A 23,203-nucleotide genomic window follows, 5' to 3' on the forward strand; every position below is an offset into this window, starting at 1 on the left:
TAAGGAAGCTAACAGTGAACTCACATCATGTTCTCTACAATACTCTGATTTGGGTAGAAATTATTTATTATGAAATACTGTATGGCAGGAAAGAAGAAATGGTTACCGTATTTGCCGGCGTATAAGACGATTTTTTGGCCCTGAAAAATATGCCTCCAAGTGGGGGGTCGTCTTATATGCCAGGTACACTTCAGATAGACTGCCCATAGTGCTTGCCCCGTGCCATAGTGGCCTCCCGATGCCCGCCCACTTCATTCCACATACCGTTCAGGCATCAGCAGCGCTGCTGGGTGTATGCTCGGCTGTTATGCGATTTTGCGAGTGTGGTAATTCGGGTTACTGTATATTTCTTTACATATTATGCATTGAAGATTCGCGATTTTGCGCTATCATGGTGCCTGTTAGAATGTTGAAGAGCTCGCACTTGCGCACTAGTGAGGTCCCAGGGAGATGCTGATGCAAGGGTGGACCAGACTGCTATAGTGACAGGGCGGGCAAACAGGGAGCAGGGACCAATCAAATCAGGCTTTGTATACAGCCAACAGCCAACCACAATACTGCACCATTGTACAGTACAGCATAGAAAATGTCGACCAGTCAAACCCCTATCATCCCTATCATGGCACCAGCCAAAAGAAAGAAGTATGATGCAAATTTTAAACTGAAAGTTATAAACTTTGCTAAGGAAAATAATAATTGTGCTGCTGCAAGACAATATGGAGTAACAGAAAAGATGGTTCGGGACTGGAAATCAAATGAGAAAGCATTAAAGAGTATGCCAAGGGGTAAGTGTGCATTAAGAAGAGGCACCCCACACTGGCCAGAACTCGAAAAACATGTAGCAGACATGGTGGCTCAACATCACCAAAACGGTTATGTGGTGACACGAAATACAATACGCTTGTTTGCACTTCAGTGGGCCAAATCAAATCTGATATTGTTTTACCTTTTATTTGGTGTGTGGAAGGTGTGCGGAAGAGGGGGTAGTCTTATACGGCGAGTATATAACAAACTCTGTATTTTGAGTGGAAATGTTAGGGGGTCGTCTTATATGCCCAGTCGTCTTATACGCCGGCAAATACGGTAGGTCAAAGTAATTACAGCCAAGCTGTCCTCTCTTCTCAAGGTAACATTGGCTATTTGACATGAATCTAATTTCACAAAAGACATCATTCATTATTACTGCTGTGAAAGAATATTTTTTAAAAAAACACTGTAGCTTTGTATAGCAACAGAAGGCTACAATTTTATTTTCAATGGTTTAGGTTTTTAAGTTGTATTAAAATTAGGTGAACATTTTTTCCAAGCTCCATATACATGAGTAAGCTGAGGCTGTTCACACATAGAAGTCTGGAATGATAGCTTACTACTTTCTTTTAAAATAAAGCAGCCAACTATTAAAAGTTTCACAATAGACGGACAATCTCTTCTTGGGAGAGAACCCCTAGCTCTTATCTCAAGATACCCCTGTGAGCTTTCCTGCCACCATTTTGCTGGCTTGAAACACTGACCACCATTAACAATGCAGAAAGAAAATAACCCAAAAATTCACCAAGGCTTTATTAAAAGCTCTGGGATAACAATGAAGTAAACACAGTATTAGAGAGCGAGAGACAGAGACAGAGAGAGAGACTATTTTACATTATTTAACTTTTTATTGAGCCATTTGAAAATAAGCTGTAAGCATAATGACTTTACCCCTACTTCAGCATGCATCTTCTAAGAATAAGAATATTCTCTGACCTAACCCCAATACCATTATTTCACCTAAGAAAATGAATGAGGTGTAATTGTTGTTACTGGGGTGTAATTGCTTCTGAGACATTTTAGTTAAGACAGCAAGGAATACCTATACACAATTAGTTCACGCTACCACCAATTCAAATCCAATGTCCCAGGGTTCTTCCTTAATTTCTCCCATTCCATATTTGTAGCCCCTTTCTCTCACAATGAAAATTTTTGTTTTCCCCCAAAATCTATGTATTCACTCATTTGCTCTGTCCTACTACACAAAATAGTTTGAGAGTTACAACACCAATATCACTAATAACAGCAAACCTAAGAAGAAGAGTTCAAAAGTGTTTTGTAATTGTTTTTGTTCTTGGAATACATTCTTCTAAGTATATATGATCAAATCACTGTGTTCAAAACTTACTTGAATTAATTCCTTTTTTTGTGTAGTTATGATATCAACTTTATACAGAGTAAGGATGGTTTGTATCTGTATTGTTTTAGTGTTTGTTTACTTTTTATTTGTTTATTTTTGAATATATAAAATTACATAAAAATTTTACGTGAATATATTAAATATTACCAAAGTCAAAACTTTGTAAAAGTACATTCAGAGAATTCTAGTTTCCAGTTCTATCCCTTCCTCATTTCTCACCTGCCTATTTATGGAACCACTTACATTGGTTTTGCTTGTCATTCCTGTGTTTCTTTTTTTAAAAACTAAGCAACAGGTGTATGTGTGTGTGTGTGTGTGTGTGTGTGTGTGTGTGTGTGTACTCTTATATATTTATTCTTTATTATACAAATGTAGTTCACTACGACCCTCTTTGAATCTTGCTTTCTTTATTTTACAAAATTTCCAGGAAATCATTCCATATTGTTTCATGAAGATCTTGCCATTTTTATGGTAGAAAATTACTCCATTTTGTGGCTATTCAACTAACCTAAGAGTGGGTATTTAAGTTGTTTTCTTTTTATTATTTTTCATTAAATTTATTGGGGTGACATTGGTTAGTAAAATTATATTGGTTTCAAGTGTACAATTCTATAATACAACATCTGTATATTGCATTGTGTGTTCACCACCCAGAGTCAATTCTCCTTCCATCACAATATATTTATCCCACTTTATCCTCCTCTACCAGCTCCCCTCCCCACTTACCCTCTGGTAACCACCAAGTTGTTGTCTGTGTCTATAATTTTTTGTTTGTTTTTCTTGTTCATTTGTTGCTTTCAGTTTTATATCCCACATATAAGTGAAGTCATATGGTTCTCGACTTTTTCTGTCTGACTTATTTCTGTTAGCATGATAATCTCAAGATCTATCCATGTTGTCATAAATGGCAGTGTTTCATCTTTTCTTATGGCTGAGTAATATTCTATTGTATATATGTACCTCATCTTCTTTATCCAAACATCTATCAAAGGAGTCTGGTTGTTTCCATCTCTTGGCCACCATTAATAATGTTGTAATGAATATGGGCGTACATATATCTTTATGGATAAATGTTTTCAGATTTTTTGAAATCCCAGAAGAAGGATTGCTGGGTCATACGATAATACTATTCTTAATTTTTTGAGTACTCTCCATAGTGTTTTCCATAGTGGCTATGCCAATTTACATTCCCACCAGCAGTGTATGAGGGTTCCTTTTTCTCCACAGTCTCTCCAACACTTGTTATCACTTATCTTGTTGGTAATAGCCATTCTAACAGGTGTGAGGTGGTATCTCATTGTGATTTTGATTTGCATTTCCCTGATTGCTAGTGAAGTTGAACATTTTTTCATATATCTGTTGGCCATTTGTATGTCTTCTTGGGAGAAGTATCTGTTCAGGTCCTCTGTCCATTTTTTAATTGGAAGTTTTGGGTTTTTGTTGTTGAGTTTTATGAGTTCTTTATATATTGGGTTGTCAGAAAAGTCACGATGTATTTTTTCTGTTTTTCATTGCAAAATGCGTCATGACTTTTCCAACAACCCAATATTTTTTTTATATTAGTCCCTTTTTGGAAGTATTGTTTTCAAATATCTTCTCCCATTTCGTTGGTTACTTCTGTGTTTCATTGATGGTTTCTTTGGCTGTACAGAAGCCTTTTAGTTTGATATAGTACCATTCATTTTTTTTTCTTCCCTTGTCTTTGAAATCAAATTCATAAAATCCTCTTGGAACCCAAGGTCCTTAAGTTTAGTACCTATGCTTTCTTCTATGCAATTTATTGTTTCAGGTCTTATGTTTAGGTCTTTGATCCATTTTAAGTTAATTTTAGTATATGGTGACAGATAGCAGTCTAGTTTTATTCTTTTGCATGTGCATAGTTTGTTTTCCAATAATTTACTAACACATGTCATTTTGCCATGAGTAGTTTGGGGAGTTTTTGTTTTGTAATTAAGATGTTTCTTCAGGGCCTTAAATTTTTTATTTTTTATTTTTTTTAGCATTTGGCATAAGTGATGGTTAAATGCTAGAGATATGGCCAGGATGATATGATAGTTTTCTATCTAATATTCATTCTCTACTGCCTCCTAACAGATTCCTGGTTTAGTTATAGGCCTCAGTATGCCAACTAGAAGACCATATTCCCAACCCTCTCTTTTTTTTTTTTAAAGACTTTTATTGGGGAATTGGGGGGATGGGAATAGTGCTGGGGAATTGGGGGAAGGGGAACAGACAAGTTGCTGTCGTTTTTGTTCTTCAATCTAGTTGTGGAGGATGTTGCTTCACTGGCCCAAGTTGGCACCATCATTGCACTCTTCCCTGGCGAGGCAGATCAGTCGCCGGCTTCTGGATGGCGGCTCACTGCGGCTGCTAGCCGCTCACGCTGGCTGCTGGCTACACACGGTAGCCCATGGCAACCCACTGCCACAGGGACTGCAGCCCACGCCGTCGCTGGCGACTCATGGCAGCCCAGCTCCAGGTTGAGCTGTTGTTCAGCATCTTAGCTGTGGAGGGCAGTGTCACTGCCCTGATCTGAACCAGGGCCCTCTGGCATCCCAAGCAAGTTCTTAACCATCGTGCCACTCGGCCGGCCCCCCCACCCTCTCTTAAGGAGGCAAACTCAACAGGAAGAGGATCCCTTTGCCCTTCTGTCCTCTGCATTCTTTCTGTCTAAAACTTGAACAATATGTCTGGAACCCCCAGCTGCCATTTTGCACCACAAGGCAAACTAAAAAGCTGAAATCTATGTGCAAAAGATAGCATAGTGGAGAAATATTAAACTTTCATATTGCTTGAGCTATTTATTTGGATTTTTCTTATAAACAGCCAAATAAAATCTTAGTGATACAGAAACTGGTACCTGAGAGGGGAGTGCTACTAAGAACTTAAGCCAAAATATGTCAAGGCTTAGTGGAAGCAAATCAGATGGAAAACTGGTGATCCTTATAAGGAGGTAGCAAAATGCCCAGTTAAATGCTTTCCTCTGTGCTTCAGAAGAATGTCCATGTGCTGAGAGACACCAGTGCTAAGGGACATGATTGGAATATTCATAATGATACATGTGTTGGCTTTATATTGTCACTTGTAGTAAAACCTACAAGGGAGAAATAAACTCAGACCAGAGCTATCAATTCTGTAAATTGAGATTAAAGGAAGCATTGCCTTCACAAGGAAAGTATTCTCTGCCCAAGGTCTGCAGTGTAAGTTGAATGAAAGACCCACAGTTCAAAGCCTCCAAGCTGTAAGAGCAACCACTGCTTCTGTGCTTTCAACCAGAGCAGTAATCAGAAATGTCTGTAAAACTACAGCCTTCACAATACTGCTGACTACATTCTCCACGCTGCACTCCACATCCTCCGACCTCCCCACAACTACCAATCTGCACCTCTCAATCCCCCCCAACCCACCCCCTCCAGCAACCACCAGTATGCTCTCTGCATCCACAAGCCCACCTCCATGCCATTTGTTTGCCCATTCCATTCTGTAGACTCCACATATAAGTGAGATCACATGGCATTTGTCTTTCTCAGCCTGACTTACGTCACTTAGCATAATACTCTCTGGGTCCAGTAGTGTTGTGACTGCTGTTTGGTTGTGGGGGGTGGTGGACTGATCGGGGGAGTCACTGCATAGGTTGTGTAGGTGTCTGGCCACTGTGCTGCACCTCTGAAACTAATATAAAATAATGTTGAATGTCAATTGTAACTAAAAAAATAAAGAATTTAAAAAGTAATAAAGTTAATTCAGAACCTATGTTGTAGAGTACAAAAAAAAAATTACAACCTTAACAGAATTTAAGAGGGTAGGTGCATCTGCTGGCAATGACAAACCTGGGGATGCAGCTTCCCACTGGAGCCATTATTTCAAATCTCCTTAAGACTTCAGCCTTGCAGTTGAGAGTGTTGGAGAGAACACCAAAGCCAAAACTAAAAGTTAAAACTCTTCAGGCTTTAGAGTGATGTATCTAGGGATGAGCTAGAATAGCACAGTCTTTTTTGGAATGGTTATAATGTCATTGAAGCAGCCCAAGACAGTGACCATGAAAACTGCCCCTATCTCCTTGACGTCTGTCTTCCAGGGCAAAACCAACTGCTACTGATGCTCAAGTGTCTACCTTAAATCAGTTATATCAGAAATGCTGCAACGGAGAAAATTTGTTATTGGCTTTCTTTCTCCTAAGCCCGGGAGGAGGTCAGGAGGCCTAGCTGCTATTTGATGAACCAATTACAAGTTCACTAAATCAGAACATTCTTCCAGCTGGACCCTGCTGACCAATATACAATGTTACCTCATAATCTCTGATACCTTTTGAGCCAAAAGACTTACTTGAATGCAAGTCTGACTCTTTTCAAGGGAAGGAAAAATATCTTCAAAAGAAGATACCTGTGCCAAGATTAAAGTCTGCTTTGCCTTTTTCAGATAAATCCTCTAGAAGAGATCATCACAAAGCTAAGTTGAAGAGATATCCCTTACAGACTTCACGAAGGAGGAGAAACTTGAAGAATCGGTAGAACTTAAATTAATGTTACTTACTTCAAGCAGAATAAACAGCATGAGTGATATATTAGTGTATTTGGGTTAATAGGAAACATTTGGACCTTGTCCTATAGGTAACAAGGGTTCATAGAAAACAATGGGTGATGTTTGCAAACACTGTTTTTTGTATGAGTTATATAGCAATGCCCAAAGCTAAATCATGGAGTCAGCTAGGACCCATAGAAAACAGCATAAGCCCAAATGAGGAGAGTGAATAAGCAAAATGAAGTAAATCAGTAGTTAAAGTTGCAATCCACTTTAGTGCTCACCAGCAATGGCCATGGTGGCAGGGTAGAACGGGGTCAACTCTGCTTTTCTGGAAAAACTCTTTCATTTATATTTCTACAGAACCAATTTGGGGACATAGGTAGCATGTGATGAATGATCCTTGCCAAATGAGAACTTTTAAAATCTTGCCTCTTTTCTCTGCCTCATTATTTGATAGTAGGTAAGCATTGGGCTGCTTCTAGGAACATCAAGAGTCAGATTTGTGACTTGTCCATCCAGACTAAATCTGTTCAATTGCATGGCCAAGTCTCTATTTAGGAATGCATTGGAAATTACTAACTAAATACCAGGACAGAAACTCTTTTAAGCTTCCTAAGCAACCTTGAATTTTTTTGCATCAATTTATATAGTACTCTCTATAAGCCTTAATCGAGATAGGATACAAAATATTGTCTTTATTTTGCCTCATTATGTCCATCGGATTGTGTCACCTCACTCTGGCAATGTACTATGATTTCTCTGAATTTTAGGCAATGTGATCCTGAAATGTGCTGTAACCTTTAGTGAACTGTAATCTTTAGTGCTATAATGATTTAGTGAACCATTATACACACATCGGTGTAGTCATCTCAGCCTCTGAACTATCGGCTCCAGATTACAAATTTGATCTACCCGTTCATGAAGCTGGGTCACAGAGAGAGAACATTAGGCTTGGCTTTAAAAAGGGACTAGAAGCAAAGATGGATTCAACTGTAAAGAGAGTATTAAAAATAATTAAACAAAAACAAACACGAATATTATCAGTGCCTCTCTAAGCAACAGAATTAACTTATCTGAACATGACTACAACAGGAATATTACTATTTATTAGTGTCTCTCTCTCTCTCTCTCTCACCTCTGTCCTATTTGGTACAGTACACCCTTTTAAGTTATGTTTTGCTAACGGCAAATATAGTTTTTGTTGGTGCTTTTCTACCTCTAAAGTGAAAGCAACGCTGAATGTCATTTGAAGGTGGATAGCATCTTATTTGTTCTGTTGGAACACTTGCACACCACAGAGACTAGATAAAAGCTTAAAAATAAGGAAGAAACCTGTTTTCAGGGGTACATACTATCAAGATCAATGTTTATGGTTATACTGAGAATGAAAATTTTAACTCCATAATTCCAGAGTTTGTGTTCCCATAGACACATAAAATCCCTTCTGAACTCAGGCATTTGACCAGCTTGATCTAAGCTCATAAAGAAAGTGAGAGTTCCGATTATCTTTTTTCCTCCACAAAATAATACTTTCTACTCTTAAAAGGAATGCATAGCCATCAAGAAGAAATTAACTGGGCATTTTCTTTTTAGTTTAAAGCTTTTTTTAAATGAATAATGTTCTCTAAATCACAGAACAGTCTCCTCATTAGGTTAGCATACAGTATTAATGTGGAGACAAAGACGACTATCTGGTGCCGAAACCCAGGAGTTCTTACTGGGTTACCAGGTATAATGGGTTGAATTGTATCCCCAGAAAAATGAGTTGAAGTCTCTTGTACCTGTGAAAGTGAGCTCATTCAGAAATAGGATCTTTAGGGCCGGCAGAGTGGCTCAGTTGGTTAAGAGCTTGCTCAAGAGTTTGAGCTCTGAGCAACAGCGGTTCGAGTCCAGCCCGAGCTGAGCAGCCGCTGAGCTGCCAACAGGTAGCAGGATGGCTCAGCTAAAAAAACAAACAAAAAAAAATAACAAAGCAAAAAAACCCAAACAAACAGAAATAGGATCTTTGCAGATATAATACAGTTAAGATGAGGTTATTAGATTGGGCCCTAACCCTATATGACTGGTGTTCTTATAAGAGGGAAATGCCATGTGAAGATAGAGACACAGGGAGGCAGCCATGTAGCAGTGGAGGCAGAGATTGGAACGATGTGGCTGCTAGCTAAGAAATGCCAGCTACCACCAGAAGCTAGGCAGAGACAAAGAAGGAGTCTACTCAAATCTCAGATGGAGCATCACTCTGCCAACACCTTGATTTTGAACTTCTAGCCTCAAGAACTCTGAGGGAATACATTTCTGTTGTTTCAAGTTGAGTTTGTGGTACTTTGTTATAGTGCTCTAGGAAATGAATGCAATAACGTAGTATTATAACAATGGCAGGAGAGCTGCATCAGGAGCCTGCAGTAGCAGCAGCCAGTCAGCAGTCTCTTGCTTCAGGTGCCACCTAGGCTGGGGGATCAATATTTTGTCCTCAGCAATATTATGGTTTTCTTTTTAACACATTAAGGAATAATTTGGGAAAGACTTTGAAAAACACAGATTTCTGGGCTGCAGCCTTACAGATTCTGATTTACTAGGTCTAGGGCGGGGTCTGGGTTGTGTTGTTGGTGTTTTCACCTTCTCCAGATGTTTCTGATGGACAGCCAAGTTTAGACACCATTGCACCTTCTCAGAAATAATAGAAAAAATGAATGGAATCCCCTCCTCCTCTAAATTTGTCTATACCCTGCCCACTCCTTTTCTTACCAGTAAAATGAGTTTGAATTAATCAGAGTATTGGATTGGAATCAGTATGTAGAAATTTTCTGATGAAGAACAAGAAACTCGCCACTCTGTGGTCCAATAATCAGGTGAACTGCACAAGAGCAGGATAAAAAAACCTCAGGATGACACAGAATCAATACTGTCTGCTCACCAGGTCTGTTACAGATCTCCAGGTACTTGGATTCAAAATAGTCTTCTGGATTAGTCTGTTTACTTTCTATTTACCTTTGCCTTTTAAAACCATACTTTTTGTCTCCCAGCCTAGAAAGAAGTGAAAATTCCAACATTCCTTTTTCCTCCTGCCCCTCCTCTCTAGTTGGTCACCAAATCCTATTGATTTTGCCTTTTTAAATCTTTCTTAAATACTTTCTTACCTCTATATCTATCTACAACCTCTGCTTTATTTCCAATTCTTATAATTTCACACATAATTATTGCAATAGCTCTGGTTTTCATTGCTTACAGTCTTGACCTTTGATGATCTAATCCTGACTAAGGTCCTCCATATTCCTTACAGCTTCTGGCAGGGGTTTTCCTCCTTTGAAGCTTCACTTCCACAGCCTGACCCAAGTCCTGACCCATAAACACATAGCCCAGGGCCAGCCACATTAAATTATTTTATTCTCTGAACATTTTGTCCCATGACACAAATGAATTTCACACACTTTCTATTGTAAATTGCCCCTCTGCTTGGAATATGACTTCTCTAAAACTTGTCCAATCATATTCATCCCTTCTTCCAAACCATCTTAAATGCTACCTCCTCCATGAAATACTACAGACATTTCCCTGCAAGGTTAACAGGAAAAAAAAGTTTTTGTGAATAACTCAAATCTCTGGATAGGCCTGTTCTTGGTAAGAAAAGAGTATAGGAGGTAAATGCCAAACCTTGAATGTGTGCCTCTGGAGCCTGGGATATAAAGCAAAGAATCCGATGAAGCGATGATGAAGGAGAGCCTGGTGCCTGGAGAGTCAGCTCTGCGGCCTTTGTCTCAGCACTGCAATCATATTTGACATTTCCTAGAGCTGAGAAGTTGAGAGAGGCTCTCATAGAAAACCAGATCTATTTTCCTTCCAAGGACTCATTTTGAGAAGTACTTGTTAATAAATTTCCAGAGCCTGATGTAGCTAAATTTAAAAAACCTATATTTAATGCCAACCCTTTCTGAAAGGATTGTGGCTAACTCCCTCTGTATAGACATGGCACACTTGGAATTCTCATGCTGGCTCAGTTTCCTGTGAATTCAACAATTCACTGGAACTGAAGTAGGTTTGGGGCCCTGTCAGACATGCATTCATTGGGCCTCGAACACAAAGACAAGCAATGATATCTCCTCTATGCTTTTACTTCCTGTTTCAGCATCCTCCTCAATATAAGCTCACTTTTTTTCTGTCTCCTACCACATCAGTCAATCTTTAAGAAGGAAGCTAATGTCAAAAGTACCAACATTGAAGTCAGGAGACCTGGGATCTAATCCAGGCTCTGCCTCTGACCAGATGTGTGACTTTGGAAAAGGTCAGACACCTCTTTCTCTTCTCAGCCTGTATCCTCATCTATACAAAACAAAGAAGTATACTATATGTTAATGTCTAAGGTGCCTAAGTTTTCTAAAATTCTCTGGAATCAGATAAATGAATTTATATCAAATATATCTATATTGAGAAAGAGAGAGAAACATCTCCATTTACTAGCAGTGGCCTTGAATAAATCAAGTCACCTTTTAACTTCTCTAGGCCTCACTACTGGTGCCAGGTTACTTGGTTTTAAACCCCATTTTTGCCACCTACTGGCTACAAAGATTTTGGAATGTTAGTTAACCTCTTTGAACCAGTCTACCCATCTAAAAGATGAAGATAATAATAGTAGTTTCCCCATAAGGCTGTTGCAAAGATTAAATGACGTAATACACATAGCATGTTTAGAGCAGTACTGCAAATAGTAAAGCTCAGTAAATGTCAGTTACTACTACCATCCCTATTGTCATGACTAAATGAGAATAACAACACACTTGGACCCCTTCCCATGGTCATGAGGGTCAATTAAGGTAAAGTGGTTTGTAAATTTAAAAGTGAAATTTAAAATTAAAGAATTACACAAATTGACTGGGTTTGTAAAAATGTGCCATAGCCATACAATGGAAAACAATACAGTGATTGAAAGGAAGGGACTAATGGTACATGCCACATATGGATGAACTCAAAGACATTTTGCTAAGTCAAAGAAGCCAGACACAACATATTGCACATTTATATATACACTGGCCTGCAAATTTAGAGAGTCAGAAAGCAGATCAGTGTTTGCCTAGGACAGGGGGCCGGGAGCAGGGAATTGACTACAAACAGACATGAGAGACTTTTCAGGAAAATTAAAAATTCTACAATTGCATTGGGGTGATGGCTGCACCACTCTGTCATTTAATAAAACCATGGAACTCTACATTCACAATGGGTGAATATTATGTTATATAAATTGTACCTCAATAAAGCTATTAAAATAAATAAGTAAATAAATAAAGTTAAGGTGTTATCATCGCCTAATATGTTATGTTGTAAACCATGTGTTGGTTTTTGTTTTTTTTAATGATTTCAACTTACTGGGTTTTGTGAAGACAGTGAAAGAATGTTAAAGGTTGTAAATCTCTACACAAATTAATAATATTACTAATAAAAAATAATAAACACAGTTGAAGAGACCCTGTGATTGGCCCACCTCGCCCTATCCCACACCCTTACTACAAACTACTCCCACAGGAATCCCCTGCTTTGGTGAACCTGAGTCCCACAGCCCCCTCATTCCCATAACCAAGCTTTTCTTGCAGCCCTATCAGCCCATCTCTGGAACATATTGCAGTGGAATAGACAAGAACAGGCTTTAGAGCCAGTCATGGGTTCAAACCTCACCTCAGCCACATACCACCTGTATGTCTGTAGGCAAAGTATTTACCCTGAGTGCCTCCTTTTTCAGGGGCAGGAAGACAGGCACTGAGGCAGAAAGATTAGCCCTACCCCGGGAGAGCCTAGTCATCTTGCCAAATCCAGTTTAGCCCCAGTTCCTCCACATAGGCGTTTCTGCTCCTTCAGCATTTTCATGTAGTAATCCATGAACGTGCCTTCACACACCTTGATTTTGAGCTCCTTGCAGGCAGGGACTAGATATAGATGTTTCAAGCTTACAAGTTGGAGGCGTTCAAGAAATGTTTATTGAAAAAGTGTCAACTATGTCTACTCTTCACTGCTACTCACAATTATTTTCGATGAAGAAGTGTGTTGATCACGGTCCACTGTCCATACTAGAGCTTGAAGTTTTGTTCCATGTTAGTCTTCTCCTAATCCACCTCGTCTGTATTACTTATTTTCTTATGGGAACAAATGCTAGCATGTGCCAACACAGATAAATCTCCAGTTTGTGGCCAGAGAATGGAGCTTTTTCTTACCACAAGGCCAACTGTTCCTGTAATGTTTGCACCCTGATGACATGTTCTGATCAATTAAGTTAATCAACCTAGAGTCACTATTTTGCTCCCCATCTCCTGACATTAGTGAACATCATTAGCTAATAGAGTAAACAATATTTTCAAGAGAAAATGCCCTCTTTCAAAAGCTTTGCTGACACTGTTATGAATTGAATAACTTGTTCACAATATGTTATCACTCCCAGGCCCATCTCTACAGAGCCCAGACCTGCAGCCAATCCATAGCTGATACTGCATTTCCCTGAAAGTAAGGCCTAACAGGAAAATAAACCCTAGCATGATTTTTCAGGATGCTTGCAATATAAGCCCTACCCCAAACATAAGCCCCAGTTAAGATCATCAACCAGACATGACTGTTTGAAAAATGTAGATTTCTGTACATGAATAAATGAATAAATGTAGATTGTTGGAGCAAAAATTCATATAAGTCCCGGTCTTATTTTCAGGGAAACACGGTATGTACTGTGAGCAAGATAGAAACCTTTGCTGTGGTAAGCCACTGAAATTTGGGGGTTGTACTTTGTTACTATAGCATAACTTACTGAAAACTGAGTAGTGCAGAAAGCTACCTATAGATATTTTGGACTTTCCCTCTGGCCACAGATACAGAATGCAGTTTGAAGCTCATTCTTTGAAAGCGACAATAAAAGACATAAAAACTATGTCATAGGGTTATTGGGATTATTTGGTGGGGTAAAACACATAGACAGCAAATAGGATGGTGTGAGCTCCCCCCTACCACAACTTCCCATTTTATTCCCACTTCTACAGGAAGTGGAAGTGGGAAATCATAGACAAACGTCCACTAGGGTCTTGACTTTTCTATGTACTGTGAGATGAACAAATCATACACAGTCCCTACTTTAAGAAGCTTCTAACTCTTAGCAGGAAAACGCAGCATGTGCTGCTTGTTTCCTCATATATTAAAAGGAGGTCCCAGCTTCCAAGTGGAAAACTAATAAAGGGGATAAGGATGTGCCATGGGGAGGGAGATAAGCCATTGTTCATCATTCCCCCCCCAACTCCCACTACAAACAACCCCTCCTCCTATACACACACAACCACTGCCCCCGCCTCCAGCTCTTATTCCCTGATCCTGAGGCTGGATTAGATTGCCCTCCTTGTATTTACCCATTCTCCCAACTGTTACTCTGGATTGGATTTACTAGTTTGTGAATCGATGTTTCCACTAGATTCTAGGATCTGTCAGAAAAGAAACTGTATCTTCTTTATTGTATTCCTAGAGCTATCTCATGCCTGATATAGGGTGGGTGTTAACCAACATTATTTGAAGGAAGGAAGGAAGGAAGGAAACGAAGGGAGGGAGGGAGAAAAAGAGGAAGAAAGGGATGGATGAATGAATGAATGAATTTGATCAATTAATTCCTCCATAATTACTTTTGAGTTCTCACTGCAGTTTGATGAATTTGTTATGCCTTGTGCCCAGGGCTCTAGTCAATCCTAATAGATTTTTTTTAACTGACAAAGAATTCTTCATTATGAAAGCGGCATGTGATTTACATATACCTACAGTCTTAAAGCACTCATAGAACCCCATGGAAATGCAAATGAACAATCCACAAATTGAATTATCAGCTACTAATTAAGCAAATGTTGACTTTCATTAACACTGGTAAAATATATCCCAGAAGTTAATTAATAGCTTGAGAATACCATGAACCTCATGAAGCTGAAATCTGCCAAAGCTGGGGTATTCTGAGCTATGTGCAGGAGAGTTTCCAAATCTAATATATATTTCGATAGCTGCTTACACTGCAATAAGCAAAGAATAAGCAAGCTAATTTCCTTTAAAAAAGAACATAATGAACACAAATTTCCTTCATCTTTTGGAAGGACTCCAGAGTTGCCAGAGTAGGACCATGTCCTTACTTATTCCTGAGATGTCTAAAAAACTTTGAGGTTCTTTTATAACATGAGGAATGATTCTTGTTCCACATATTTTTATGTAACGCCTCTATCATCAAACACATTTCAAATGATGACTTGGAAGAACTATCCTTCTTCCATCCCATCACTCTGTTAGATTTTAGTCCACTTACGCCTTTTCTGTTAGTATAATAGGATGAACAGAAATAAATCACAATTCATGACTATAGTTTACCAGCCTTTCTTTCTCTTGTTCAGCGAAATTCCCTTTCACACTGTCACCCAGCCCCTGCTGATCCTGAGGCATTCCAGAAGGCAGGAAAAAAGGCACGCGTGCTTGCCTTCTGAATTGAAGAAGGATTCGATTTGTTTTATAATTGCCAAGCTACAGACAAAAAAAAAAAAAGAAAAGAAAAGAAAGAAAGAAAGAAAACGAAAAAAAAAGCCTTTCCAATTCAGCCATAAGGCTACACACAAGGAAGACAAGTGTGAGGCAAGTATTTGGGGGAACAACATGAGTTGTCTATAGAGGTTCTGAGGTTCTTTCACCTTGAAAATTGTATCAGGCTGTCTACAGATCATATTCTCTGCATAAGGTTTTCTATTTCATTTAACAGCTCCCCATCTCTCCTCTTCCATCTGCCTGAGCTGTACTAAGAGTTCAAATAATCTGAGTTTTCCCCCCAAATATTAGGGAATCAATTTATGTAAAGCTGCAGGGTTTCAGAGCTGCCCAAGTTCCTGACAGGAAGTAACCTATTAGCCTTCAGGAAGCTTCCTCCAGCAGTGCCAGGATGCTATAAGGTCCCTCCCGAGTTACCTTCTCTGGCCTTGCAGCAGTGGATACCCCTGGACCACTAGGAAGAGCACGAAGCCTTCAACCAACCTGAAATATCAGCTCTAATCTCCCCACCCCACCCCTTTCTCTGTTCTCGGCTTTCCCCACCTCTCTGCGCCCTTTTACTTTCCCCCACCCCAATTTTCCTCCACTTCTTTCTCACATCCTTTTCCTATCCCTCTCGTTAAGGCATCCTTGCAGGCTGACTGTAATTTTTCCCTTGAGGAACGCTGAGTAATTCACCTCCAAAGGGTTTGCGTGCAGGAGCCCGCAGAGACCAAGTTCAAACCTACCAGCTCTTCCTTCTCTCCCCAGCCCAGGCTGGCCGCACAAGGGGGAAATGGGGAAATGGGGTCTGCCTCTCCTTGCACCAAATGGCCCCTTCTCCGCCTCGGCCGCCGCCAACAGAGGGCTGAGGAAGTGGAAACCTTGTCCGTGTCTCCAACCCCGAAGGCCGGGTTTATAGTGTGGACAGCGCTGCCCTCTAGTGTTTGCAGCCGAGAGCCCTGAGGGCTCATTCGGCTCCAGAATTGCTCTTTTACAACCTAGGCTAGACCTGAAGCTCCTTGGAGCTCCGACCCCCCCGCATCCCCCCAGTTCTCTTCCACCACCGCCGCCCGCATTGCACCCCGGCTCACGTTTTCATTCCACCCACCCTCTTTTCGGTTCAGTGGTGTCCTGAGTGGCTGCAACCTGCCGGTTGATTTAATAGACTGGCCCCTGCGCCTGCACCTCCTCCCCTTCTCCGCTCTCGCCGCCTCTTCCAGCCGGGGCGCCCAGACTTAGCGAAGCGCAGCGCCTGCCGCCCAGCGCGCCGCGCTCCCAGCTCCGTCTCGCTGCAGCCCGGAGGCACCGTTGCGGGCAAGGGACGCTCGAGGGAACAGCGCCCTGGGACTCAGCGTACCCCAGAGGCAGGTACTGCAAGAAGCGGTGCTTTGATAAAGCTCGGGAGAGAAAGGAGCGGGTTAGGAGTCAGACTTCTGGAGCCAGCAGGACGCACCAGTTCGCCGAGTGCGACGCGGCTGCACGCACCGTCCACAAGGTGAGGGGCACACTCCTCTCAGGGGGGCGGCCGCAACTTCCCTGTTCACCCCCACCCCAGGCCAGGGGCTCAAGCTCTGCCTTGGGGGGATTTTTGCTACCTCTGAGGCGGCGGGGGTTGGGGCAGGAGGCGGGGGACTAAGGGGGTCCCCTGGGTACTGTGCCTGCCCCCTGGACCTCTTAATAAGGAATGCATTTCTCGGTCAAACAATCCCCCCGCCCCCCAAATGTGTGAAACTGAGTGTCGACATGGTGTATAACTGTGGTTTACGAATTTTATCCTGCTTCCTTGTGAAAGGATTTGAGACGGCTTACAGATTTTAAAAATGTGGAAGGGGTTCTAGGAGGAAAAACTTAGGTGGAAATCACGCGGAGAGGGGTGTGCTCCAGAGACTGCTGGAGTACAGGTGAGGCGATTTCAAAGCCAAGGCTGATTGAAAACCCTTTGATTAGAGAGGGCAGCATGGTTGCTCCAGCCTTCACAAAATAATGATGTGCTTAGTCCTGATAAAGAAAATACCCAGGAGGGCTTACTCTTTTTGTTAAATTACAAAATAAAGCTTGGCAGTGCAAGTTAAGACGGGAAGTTTAGTCTTAAGCTATTTCTACCCAATACTGCAAGGTGAGAGACTGGCCCCCTACGTAGTAAAAATGAAGGGGGATTGAGGCTAAATGCAAGTGGTTCCTGCTCCTATCACAGAATCATACGTGGTTTTGCCTTGCTAAAATATATATACTTTATGTGCCGGCCTGCGTCCAGTTTTGGACAAGACCTTGTATTCAACCCAGCCCTGCTTGTCCTTGGGTTAGAATGATGAGGCCGAGGGCGTCAGCATCCCAGGGAGCTTCTTCCTGACCTTCCTCGCTGTCTTTCTCTGCCTCCTGCACCAAATCTCTCAGAATCCAGGGCGGGATAATGGATGGAAACATGGTTTGGAGAAGGCTGTTTTCCCCAATAGTTCAGGGTTCTCCTATACATTCTGCTTTTACCCCCAGCTCTAAACAGTATATGCTCTGGTCTGGACTTGACATTGGTTCAGAATATGTATTTTCCATAGTTACACATTTGGACATAAATGTGCATGTTCTTAACCCCAGGGTGGACTTGTGCATTTGGGGCTCTTCTGACAATCCTGTTCATGGGGCAGGAAGTAGGAACCTAGGTCTGGCTCCCTATGCAGCCTCTTCCATGGGGAGCATATTTGAAATCCCTTTGAAATACATATTTCAAATGCAAAGAGGAGATTATAGCCAGCCTTTCTTCTCTTGCTGGTGAACTCGTATTCCTGCTGAATTAAGTGAGATGACCTTGTCTTTAACAAATAAATGAGAGGAGGCATTTCAGGCCCACTTAGCAATTTCAGAAATATGCATATGCCCGCCTGCTTTTTTCCTCCCTTCAGAACTTTAGCCCCCAGACCCCAGAACTCTGAAAATTAAGCAGGCCTCCAAGGTGGGACTCAGTCCAATTTCTGTAGCAGGTTTAAAGCAAAGTATGTTGCTTATTTCTGAAATTGCATAGCACCTCCACAGCTAACCATTTTGCTGCCTAGAGGTGGGAGAAGTGCTTCTGCCCAGATATTTCATCACCGGAGAGCTATATAGAGAAACTCATTCAAATCCTGATTCATCATTGTTGATAGAACTTCGTGATTATATCATCATCACCTGATATGGGCTGTTGAAACACAAGGATTGCTACATATCTCTATAAATTGAGACTTGTAATGATAGAGCTGGAGAGGGGCTCAAAAAATGATATAGTTAAGATTCTGATCCTCAGAGTCAGGTATGTGCATGGCTAAATATTCCTTTAGGTGATCATTTGCCCCTTTCTTGAAGATTTCCAGGGATGAACACTTCATTGATTATTTTTATATTAAAAAGTATTCAGATCAACAATTTCTATCCACCAGCTAGCAAACTTAAAATTCCACAGAAATCAACATCACAAACATAGTAAACTCAAGTTTCCATTCTTTTCTCTTCTCCTGCCCATGGCAACTTTACTCAGGGCATATTCCTAGACTGAGTGCTCCCTGGGATCCTCCTGGACACACCATTCCTTGGGCACGTGTTGAGACATGAGTCACAGCCTCCCTTGCAGCTCACCCTAATGTCACCTGTTTTAGCCAAATGTTCTATTCTAAACATTTGCTCCCCATCTCTTCTTCGTGATGCCCAGTCAGCATTAATCATGTAAATAAATTTCTATCTTTGGGAGAAAATAACCAAGTTAGGATTTCTCAGAGATGGTATTTAGGAAGAGACAAAATCCAGGACACATCTCTACCCCAGGTGACACTGCAATATGTTCCCATTTGCTGCTGTTTGATGAGATTATTATAATATGGAAAATAAAGTGAGATATCTCACTAGCAGCAACTCGAGTCTTCCTACCTGACTCAATCACCGTATACATTCCCCCCTCACCACTACCACCACCAAATTCCCAAGTTGTCACATGGAAAGTATTGGGTCGTCGGGAAAGTCATGACGTATTTTTCTGTTTTTCAGTGCAAAAATGTGTCACGATTTTCCCGACGACCAATAGTTCCCTTTTCAGAAAGCCTCAGGCCCTGACCCGTTAGGCCTCTTCTCATTACTCAAACTTCCTATTCCCTACACCTCAGCTTTACACACAGGTCATTTTTGTATGTTTCTGTGGTTCTTCTTGGAATTTTACCTTCTATGCTACCCTTTAAAAGTAAAAGATTTAAATCTAATACTTCAATATAGGGAGGCCTTCCCTCTATTTCTGTAGGTTTATTTACATGAGAAAATAAACTTGAGGCTGCTCAAGAGGTGAATTTCAACCAAATGGGGCTTGATTGCTCATACCATATGTTTTAAAGGCCATCTCAGGGCAGAGGTAAACCAAGCATCTCATGTTTTTGGCTCTCTTCTTCTCCATCTCCCACATTTTTATACACGTGAAATTAAGTGGACATGAACTTCAGGGCAACACTGAAGATGAGTATGCTAAATGAGAGAGGGAGCAGATGGGTGGACAGGTAGGAGAAAAGGTGGGAAATGGGGCAGCGTTTCTTGAGAGTGGCTGACTTCTCCCTTGTTTTCTCCTCCCTGAGTCATTTTTTAGAACAAGTGTCATGGCCCCAAAAGCTTGGGGTCCAGGTGAGTCAACTTACCAAAGTCCATCTTCCTGAGAATAAAAGGTCTTCTATCAGTATCCAATCTACTTTTCATAACTTGGTATTGCTCCCTACATTTTGTGGATGAAGAAACTAAGAACCAGAATTTATAGAAATTGGCATAATCCTTGAGAATTCTAATACAGTTTAATCCTGACTTTATTTTTCATGTTTGTTTTCTTTGGTTTTGTTTTTTTCTCACCCACTGTGCGTTACTTGGTTACTGTGGTCCTTGTCCTAATAGAGTTCAGTGCTTTTATTTCATGGTCGTGTTCCCCTGAGACTTGCAAAATGAAAAGTACACATAGCCGGCAGCACAATCGTAATAGGCTCATTGTTGATCAGTTCTCAACACATGCGGTTGTGGGATCAGGAAGACAAAATCCTTTAGAAGAAGTTGTAAAGCCCTATCTGGACCATTGTACACTACAAGTTGTAAAAGGAATGAGCGTCTCAAGATTCTGGTTATCAGTGCAGACCTGATGGAATGTCTGTATGAAATCCGACATCAAAAAGAAAGCATTTCTATAGCAAGAAGATAATATTTGGAAAACTAGCAACCAGTAGCAGCAGCACCTTGCAGTTCTAAATTCTCATATGCTCCTATGATCCCATCTACCTAAAACACCCAAATAAAGCAAAACTAGGCCCCATGAAATATCTTTCCTTAGCTGTAGCTGTCCTTTATACTTTTATCAGATAATGGGCATGTGGTAATATTTCCAAGGAGTTTGAGAAGGATCTGACTTCAACATTAAAGTATGGGTTTTCTTGGGACAGTTTGCCCAGGAAAGTGAAGTCTGTGTCAAGATTTGTATTCTAGAGAATTCAAGACAAGCCAGAGTGTCTCTGGGGAGTAAACTCCACCAAATGGATAGTGAGATTGATAGGTAATACCTCCCAAAAAAAGTGTTTTCAGCTACAATCCCATAATAATGTTCAGAGATATCAGAATTCCAATTATCTGCAGTGGGGGGAGGGGAAAAGAAGGAAAAAAAGCTAACACATGATGAGCATCTGCTATTCTTCAGGAATTGTGCTAAGAACTGCACATATATTCTGTGATTTAATCCTCACAAAAGCACTGCAGGGTACATATTATCAACCCCACAATTCATTCATTCATTAAAAACCTGTATTTTTCATCCAACCACCTGACCTTTTCAGGGAGCTGCAAGAAATCCAGAGCGAGTGAAGTGAACACCCGCAGGGAAAATAGCTGGAGAGAAGGTTTGAGAAGTGTGCTGGTCATAGGGAGGGTCCTATGAATTTAAACTTTATCTTGTAGGCCTGGGGAAATCATTATAGGATTGATTGAGAATAATGTACATACAGGAAAGTGTGAAAATCATTAAGTGTTCAGCTCGGCAACTTTTCTCAAGGTGAACACACCCACAGAACTAACCACCTCCAAAATAAGAAATGAACATCACCCCTATACAAGTTCCCTTCCTGTCCCCACCCAGGCATTACTTCACTCTCCTCCCTAAATATAACCACTACCTGCATCCTAACATCATAGATTATTTTCAGCTTTATATACACATAAATGGTACAGAATGATTTTTTTTCTGATTTGGCTCAATGTCATATTCATGCGATTTATTCATGTGGATGGTTATACCATAGCTTGTTCATTTATTGTTGTAATATAGCATTGTGTGGTACAAATATGCCACAGTTTAATTATCCATTTTAATACTGATAGGTATTTGAGTTATTTCCAGGTTTTTGCTATCATAAACAATGCTTCATTATAGTATTTTAAGCTGTTGACCGAAATAGTTAGTTTGGTGTTATACAGCGCTCACCCTGGCTGCAATATGGGGTGGAAGGGAACATGTGTGCAGGAGGCAGTTACCACAATGACAGCCCAAACCAAGGCAGTGGTAGTAGACATGGAGAGATGGAAACAAGATGAACTGAGGCTGTAGAGGAAGAAGGAAATGATAACATGCAGAGATTAAGTGGATGTCAGGAGTGGAGGAAAGTATGGAATGCAGGGCAATTCCCAGGTTTCTAAACCTGGTGAGGAATATTTTCTTTCCCCAAGACTGAGAACACAGGAAAATGGTCAAGATCATATTTGTTGGATCTCAGAAGAGTCAAAGAATTGCCCAAGGAGACTCCAAATCAGTGCTTCTGCTACAAAGCACTTGGTTTCCCCCCTGGCTCCCATCATGCCCCTTCCTCCTGCAATAGCACCCCTTGCACCCCTATTTGCAATGGGTACTCACCTAAAAGGAACAAGAACTACTGCATATTTCCTGAATTGTTTACCTATGAATTATTGGCTTTTCCCTTCAATTTTTGTCTCCTTTCAACAGCACAATCACAAGAAAAGGAGATGATGATGAATTAGCTAAAACTTTGTTTTATCTTTTAGACTACAAAGACAGAATCCAGGGCAAGAGAATGGAAATAAAGGAAATAGAATGTAGACCACCTCATCTTGTTCTGGTTGGTTCAGGAAGACAGACCCGGTTAACAAAAGAGTAGGGAAGCAGACTCCAATCCTTCATGGAAGAACTGTCTGACACTATCTGAAAATGCAATTAGACTGCCTATGAGGTGTGGCGTCTGCATCAGTGGGAAGTGCAGTGCCTTTGGGGGCATGTCACAGGTTGGGTTATCCATACTCTAAGAGAAACATACTCTACAATGGGATTTATTAGGCAGGATGTATATAAGGGAATGCCCTTGGAAATCAGGCTGGAGGAAGGAAAGGAAGCCAAATTGGGCAGAGGGAGAAGTTGAGCTACAAAGTGGGCCCAACAACAGCCTCAGCTAACTTCATGGGGGGTCTGAGCTAAAATGGTCCATCAGAGTTGTCCCAAGCCAGGCCAAAAAGGGTCAGGCTTTTCAACCCCTTCCTGCATCAGGAACTGACTGTGGGCTGCCCCTGAGAAGAGCACAGTCTTGAGAAGGCAGCTCTCTGCCACTGAGGACATCCCTGAAGGGGCTGACAATTGAGGCTGTCCTGAACCAGTCCCAGCAGCTGGGCTATAAGCCCTTTCTTGAAGGAAGGACCTGGGAAGCTTGTCTCTGTGTCTATCTCAGGACTTTTTTTTTCATATGGACTTCAACCACAGAGGATTAAACTAGATAATTTTCCAGGCTCCTTCCAACTTTGAGATCTGCACTTACTTAAAATAAATCAATTGAATCAATGATAAAATAAATCACTTGAATCAATGTGGGTAGGCGGGAAGAAATCTCATAAACATATATGGCCCCTTGATGCAGAACTTCTCATAAGATAGAGAGGGTATACTGCCAACTGTCTTCAGAAGGAACTTTTTAGATGATCATAAAGGCAGTGTGTGTGTGTGTGTGTATGTGTGTGTGTGTGTGTGTG

At 41.0% G+C, this 23,203-nt stretch overlaps 1 protein-coding gene across 2 annotated transcripts in view; it reads left to right on the forward strand.

Moving 5' to 3' along the window:
• Positions 1 to 16,285: 16,285 nt before the first annotated feature.
• HTR1E (5-hydroxytryptamine receptor 1E) overlaps positions 16,286 to 23,203 on the forward strand; it is a 77,050-nt gene continuing 70,132 nt past the window's right edge. For both annotated transcript variants that reach the window (XR_002126144.1, XM_019661689.1), the window contains exon 1: positions 16,286 to 16,694. The gene's annotated coding sequence lies outside the window, so the exon portion shown is untranslated. The remainder of the gene's footprint in view (positions 16,695 to 23,203) is intronic.

This window comes from Hipposideros armiger, unplaced genomic scaffold, assembly GCF_001890085.2.
Source record: "Hipposideros armiger isolate ML-2016 unplaced genomic scaffold, ASM189008v1 scaffold_358, whole genome shotgun sequence".
NCBI classification, from domain to species: Eukaryota; Metazoa; Chordata; class Mammalia; order Chiroptera; family Hipposideridae; genus Hipposideros; species Hipposideros armiger.